Here is a 5,787-nt window from a genome sequence, read left to right as displayed (position 1 = left end):
TAAACTCCCTTTTTAAAAAAATCCTTTATCTGTGTGGGTTTTTTATTGGGTATTATACGTATTTACCTTTCAATGTTATCTCCTTTCTCATTCTCCCCCAAGATCCTTTATCCCATACCCACTCCTCCTAATTTTTGTGATGGTGTGCTCCAAACATCCTCCCAGTCCCATCTCCCTGCTCTCGAATTCCCACACAGTAGGGAATCCAAACTTTCGGGGACCTTGGCCCTCCACTTTCACTGAAGTCTAACAAGGACACCCTCAATTCCCTATACAGGTGTGTGAGTCCCTCCCTTTGTGTTCTCTGGTTTAGACTTTGGGAGTTCTGGTTGAAACTTTTGATACTCCTTCTAGAAAGGACCAACGAATTCATACTTTGGTCTTCCTTCTTCTATGTGAGTTTTATGTGGTTTGTATGTAGGTTCTTAGACATTGTGAGCTTTTGGTCTAATATCCACTTATCAATGAGTGCATACCAAGTATGTTCTTTTGAGATTGGGTCATCTCACTCAAGATGATATTTTCCAGCTCCATCCATTTGCCTAGGAATTTTGTGAACTGATTGTTCTTAATAGCTGAGTAGTATTCCATTGTATAAATGTACCACATTTTCTACATCCATTCTTCTGTCGAAGGGCATCTGGGTTCTTTCCAACTTCTGGCTATTATAAATAAGGCTGCTATGAACATGGTGGAGCATGTGTCCCTGTTGTATGGTGAAACTTCTTTTGGGTATATGCCCAGGAGTGGTATAGCTGGGTCCCCAGGTAACACTATGTTCAATTTTCTGAGATACCGCCATACTGCCTTCCATAGTGGTTGTACCAGTTTACAATCCCACCAACAGTGGAGGAGTGTTCCTCTTTCTCCACATCCTCGCCAACATGTGCTGTCACCTGTGTTTTTGATCTTAGCCATTCTGACTGGTGTAAGGTGGAATCTCAGTGTTGTTTTCATTTGCATTTCCCTGATGACTAGTGATGCTGAACACTTCTTTAGGTGCTTCTCAACCATTCGAACTTCCTCAGTTGAGAATTCTTTGTTCAGCTCTGTGCTCCATTTTTTAATAGGGTTCTTTGATTGTCTAGAGTCTAATTTCTTCAGTTCTTTGTATACCTTGGATATTAGCCCTTTATCAGATGTAGGGTCTGTGAAGATCTTTTCCCAATCTGTTGGTTGCCGCTCTGTCCTATTGACTGTGTCCTTTGCTTTACAGAAGCTTTGGAGCTTTATGAGGTCCCATTTGTCAATTTTTGTTCTTAGAGCACAGGCCATTGGTGTTCTGTTCAGGAACTTTTTCCCTGTGCCTATGTATTCCAGGCTTTTTCCCAGTTTCTCTTCTATTAGTTTCAGTGTGGCTGGTTTTAGGTGGAGGTCCTTAATCCATTTGGAATTGAGCTTTGTACAAGGAGATAAGTATGGATCAATTTGCTTTTTTCTACATGCTGACAACCAGTTGGACCAGCACCATTTGTTGAAAATGCTATCTTTTTTCCATTCGATGGTTTTAGCCCCTTTGTCAAAGATCAAGTGACCATAGGTATGGGGGTTCATTTCTGGGTCTTCTATTCTATTCCACTGATCCTCCTGCCTGTCTCTGTTCCAATACCATGCAGTTTTTATCACTATCGCTTTGTAGTACAGCTTGAAGTCAGGGATGGTGATTCCTCCAGAAGTTCTTTTATTGCTGAGAGTAGTTTTCGCAATCCTGGGTTTTTTGTTATTCCAAATAAATTTTAAGATTGCTCTTTCTATCTCTGAGAAGAATTGAGTGGGAATTTTGATGGGGATTGCATTAAATCTGTAGATGGCTTTTGGCAAAATAGCCATTTTTACTATATTAATCCTTCCAATCCATGAGCATGGGAGATCTTTCCATCTTCTAAGATCTGCTTCGATTTCTTTCTTCAGGGGAATGAAGTTCTTGTCATACAGGTCTTTTACTTGCTTGGTTAGGTTCACACCTAGGTATTTTATATTATCTGTGACTATTTTGAAGGGTGTCATTTCCATAATTTCTTTCTCAGCCAGTTTATCTTTTGAGTAGAGGAAGGCTACTGATTTGCTTGAGTTAATTTTATATCCAGCCACTTTGCTAAAGTTGTTTATCAGGTTTAGGAGTTCTCTGGTGGAAGTTTTGGGGTCACTTAAGTACACTATCATATCATCTGCAAATAGTGAGATTTTGACTTCTTCCTTTCCAATTTGTATCCCTTTGACCTCCTTGTGTTGCCTAATTGCTCTGGCTAGGACTTCCAATACTATATTAAATAAGTAGGGGGAGAGTGGGCAGCCTTGCCTAGTCCCTGATCTTAGTGGGATTGCTTCAAGTTTCTCTCCATTTAGTTTAATGCTGGCTACTGGTTTGCTGTATATTGCTTTTACTATGTTTAGGTATGGACCTTGAATTCCTGACCTTTCCAAGACTTTTATCATGAAGGGGTGTTGAATTTTGTCAAATGCTTTCTCAGCATCTAGTGAGATGATCATGTGGTTTTTTTCTTTGAGTTTGTTTATATAATGGATTACATTGATGGATTTCCGAATATTGAACCAACCCTGCATTCCTGGGATGAAGCCAACTTGATCATGATGGATAATTGTTTTGATGTGTTCTTGGATTCGGTTCGCTAGAATTTTATTGAGTAATTTTGAATCAATGTTCATAAGAGAAATCGGCCTGAAGTTCTCTTTCTTTGTTGGGTCTTTGTGTGGCTTAGGTATGAGTGTAATTGTGGCTTCAAAGAATGAGTTGGGTAATGTACCTTCTGTTTCTATTTTGTGGAATAGTTTAAAAAGAATTGGAATTAGGTCTTCCTTGAAGGTCTGATAGAATTCTGCACTAAAACCGTCTGGTCCCGGGCTTTTCTTTGTAGGGAGACTTTTAATGGCTGCTTCTATTTCTTTTGGGGTTATGGGATTGTTTAGATGGTTTATCTGGTCCTGATTTAACATTGGTAACTGGTATTTGTCTAGGAAATTGTCCATTTCATCCAAATTTTCCAATTTTGTTGAATATAGGCTTTTGTAGTAGGATCTGATGATTTTTTTAATTTCCTCAGTTTCTGTTGTTATGTCACCCTTTTCAGTTCTGATTTTATTAATTTGGATACTGTCTCTCTGCCCTCTGATTAGTCTAGCTAAGGGTTTATCTATCTTGTTGATTTTCTCAAAGAACCAGCTCCTAGTTTTATTGATTCTTTGGATAGTTCTTTTTGTTTCTATTTGGTTGATTTCAGCCCTGAGTTTGATTATTTCCTGCCGTCTACTCCTCTTGGGTGTATTAGCTTCTTTTTGTTCTAGGTCTTTCAGGTGCTCTGTCACGCTGTTAGTGTATGCTCCCTCCAGTTTCTTTTTGTAGGCACTTAGAGCTATGAATTTTCCTCTTAGCACTGCTTTCATTGTATCCCATAGATTTTGGTATGATGTGTCATCATTTTCATTAAATTCTAAAAAGTTTTTAATTTCCTTCTTTATTTCTTCCCTTACCTGATTATCAAGGAGTAGGGTGTTGTTCAATTTCCATATGAATGTGGGCTTTCCATTCTCTTTGTCATTTTTGAAGACCAGCCTTAGACCATGGTGATCTGACAGGATGCAGGGAATTATTTCAATTTTCTTATATCTGTTGAGGCCTGTCTTGTGCCCAATTATATGGTCTATTTTGGAGAAGGTACCATGAGGTGCTGAGAAAAAGGTATATTCTTTTGCTTTAGGGTGAAATGTTCTATAGATATCTGTTAAGTCCATTTGGTTCATAACTTCTGTGAGTTTTACTGTATCTCTATTTAGTTTCTGTTTCCATGATTTATCCATTGCTGAGAGTGGGGTGTTGAAGTCTCCCACTATTATTATGTGAGGTGCAATGTGTGTTTTGAGCTTTAGTAAGGTTTCTTTTATGTAAGTCGACGCTCTTGTATTTGGCGCATAGATATTCAGAATTGAGAGTTCATGTTGGTTGACTTTTCCTTTGACAAGTATGAAATGCCCTTCCTTATCCTTTTTGATAGTTTTAAGTTGAAAGTCGATTTTATTCGATATTAGGATGGCTACTCCCGCTTGTTTCTTAGGACCATTTGCTTGAAAAATTGTTTTCCAACCTTTTAGTCTAAGGTAGTGTCTGTCTTTGTCACTGAGGTGGGTTTCCTGTAAGCAGCAAAAAGCTGGGTCCTGTTTGCGTATCCAGTCCGTTAGCCTATGCCTTTTTATTGGGGAATTGAGTCCATTGATGTTAAGAGATATTAAGGAGAGGGTGTTGTTGCTTCCTGTCATTTTTGCTAATAATGGAGACATCGTTTGTGTGGTTATCTTCTTTTGGGTTTGATGGAAAAGGATTATTTTCTTGCTCTTTCTAGGGTATGATTGCCCTCCTTGTATTGGATCTTTCCTGCTATTATCCTTTGTAGAGCTGGATTTGTGGGAAGATACTGTGCAAATTCAGTTTTGTCATGGAATATCTTAGTTTCTCCATCTATGGTAATTGAGAGTTTTGCTGGGTAAAGTAGCTTGGGCTGGCATTTATGTTCTCTTAGGGTTTGTATGATATTTGTCCAGGATCTTCTGGCTTTTATAGTATCTGGTGAGAAGTCAGGTGTAATTCTGATAGGTTTGCCTTTATATGTTATTTGGCCTTTTTCCCTAACTGCTTTTAAAATTCTTTCTTTGTTTTGTACATTTTGTGTCTTGATTATTATGTGACGGGAGGTGTTTCTTTTTTGATCTAGTCTGTTTGGCGTTCTGTAGGCTTCTTGTGTGATTATGGGCATCTCATTCCTTAGGTTAGGGAAGTTTTCCTCAATAATTTTGTTGAAGATATTTACTGGCCCTTTAAGTTGGGAATCTTCACTCTCATCTATACCTATTATCCTTAGGTTTGGTCTTCTCATTGTGTCCTGGATTTCCTGGATATTTTGAGATAACAACTTTTTGCATTTTGCATTTTCTTTGATAGTTGTGTCGATATTTTCTAAGGTATCTTCTGCACCTGAGATTCTTTCTTCTATTTCTTGTATTCTGTTGGTGATGCTTGTGTCTGTGACTCCTGATTTCTTTCTTAGGTTTTCTATCTCCAGGATAGTCTCCCTTTGTGCTTTCTTTATTGTTTCCACTTCCATTTTTATGTCCTGGATGGTTTTGTTCAATTCCTTCATCTGTTTGTTTGTGTTTTCTTGTAATTCTTTAAAGGATTTTTGTGTTTCTTTGAGGACTTCATCCTGTTTTCCTGTGTTCTCCTCAAGTTTTTTGATAGTGTTATTTACTTCTTTCTTGAAGTCCTCTAGCATCATCATTAGAAGTGATTTTAGATCTGGTTCTTGTTTTCCTGGTGATATGGGGAGTTCAGGACTTTCTAATGTGGGAGAACTAGGTTCTGATACTGGCAAGTACCTTGGGTTGCTGGTGCTTGTGTTCTTGCGCTTGCCTTTCGCCATCTGGATCGCCTTTGTGCTATCAGTGCTGTCTCTGACTGGGGCCTGTCTTTCCTATTATCTAGGTTGTGTCAGAACTGTTTGGGATGAGTTTTGCTGCTTGAGTTAGAGCTGAGGCCCAAGATGTGCTCAGTGTTCAGGTGGAAACCGGAAGGGGCCTGGGCTCCGGGTCAGGAGAGGATTCCTGGGTCTCAGTGAGTCCCAGTGGGTCCCAGTGGGTCCCAGTTGCTCCCTGATTGGAGGCAAGAACTGCCACCTCCTAGCCTAAGAAATTGCTTGGCACAGAGGTCCTGTGAGCCCCGCTTCCTCTTGATTCTGCGAGATTGGGTGCAGAGCTGCCTCCCGGGATCTGTGAGTGCTC

The sequence above is a fragment of the Grammomys surdaster genome, unplaced genomic scaffold (assembly GCF_004785775.1).
Source record: "Grammomys surdaster isolate TR1022 unplaced genomic scaffold, NIH_TR_1.0 126059, whole genome shotgun sequence".
NCBI lineage: Eukaryota > Metazoa > Chordata > Mammalia > Rodentia > Muridae > Grammomys > Grammomys surdaster.
The sequence above is the reverse complement of the archived record's forward strand: the minus strand, read 5'-3'. Positions refer to the sequence as shown.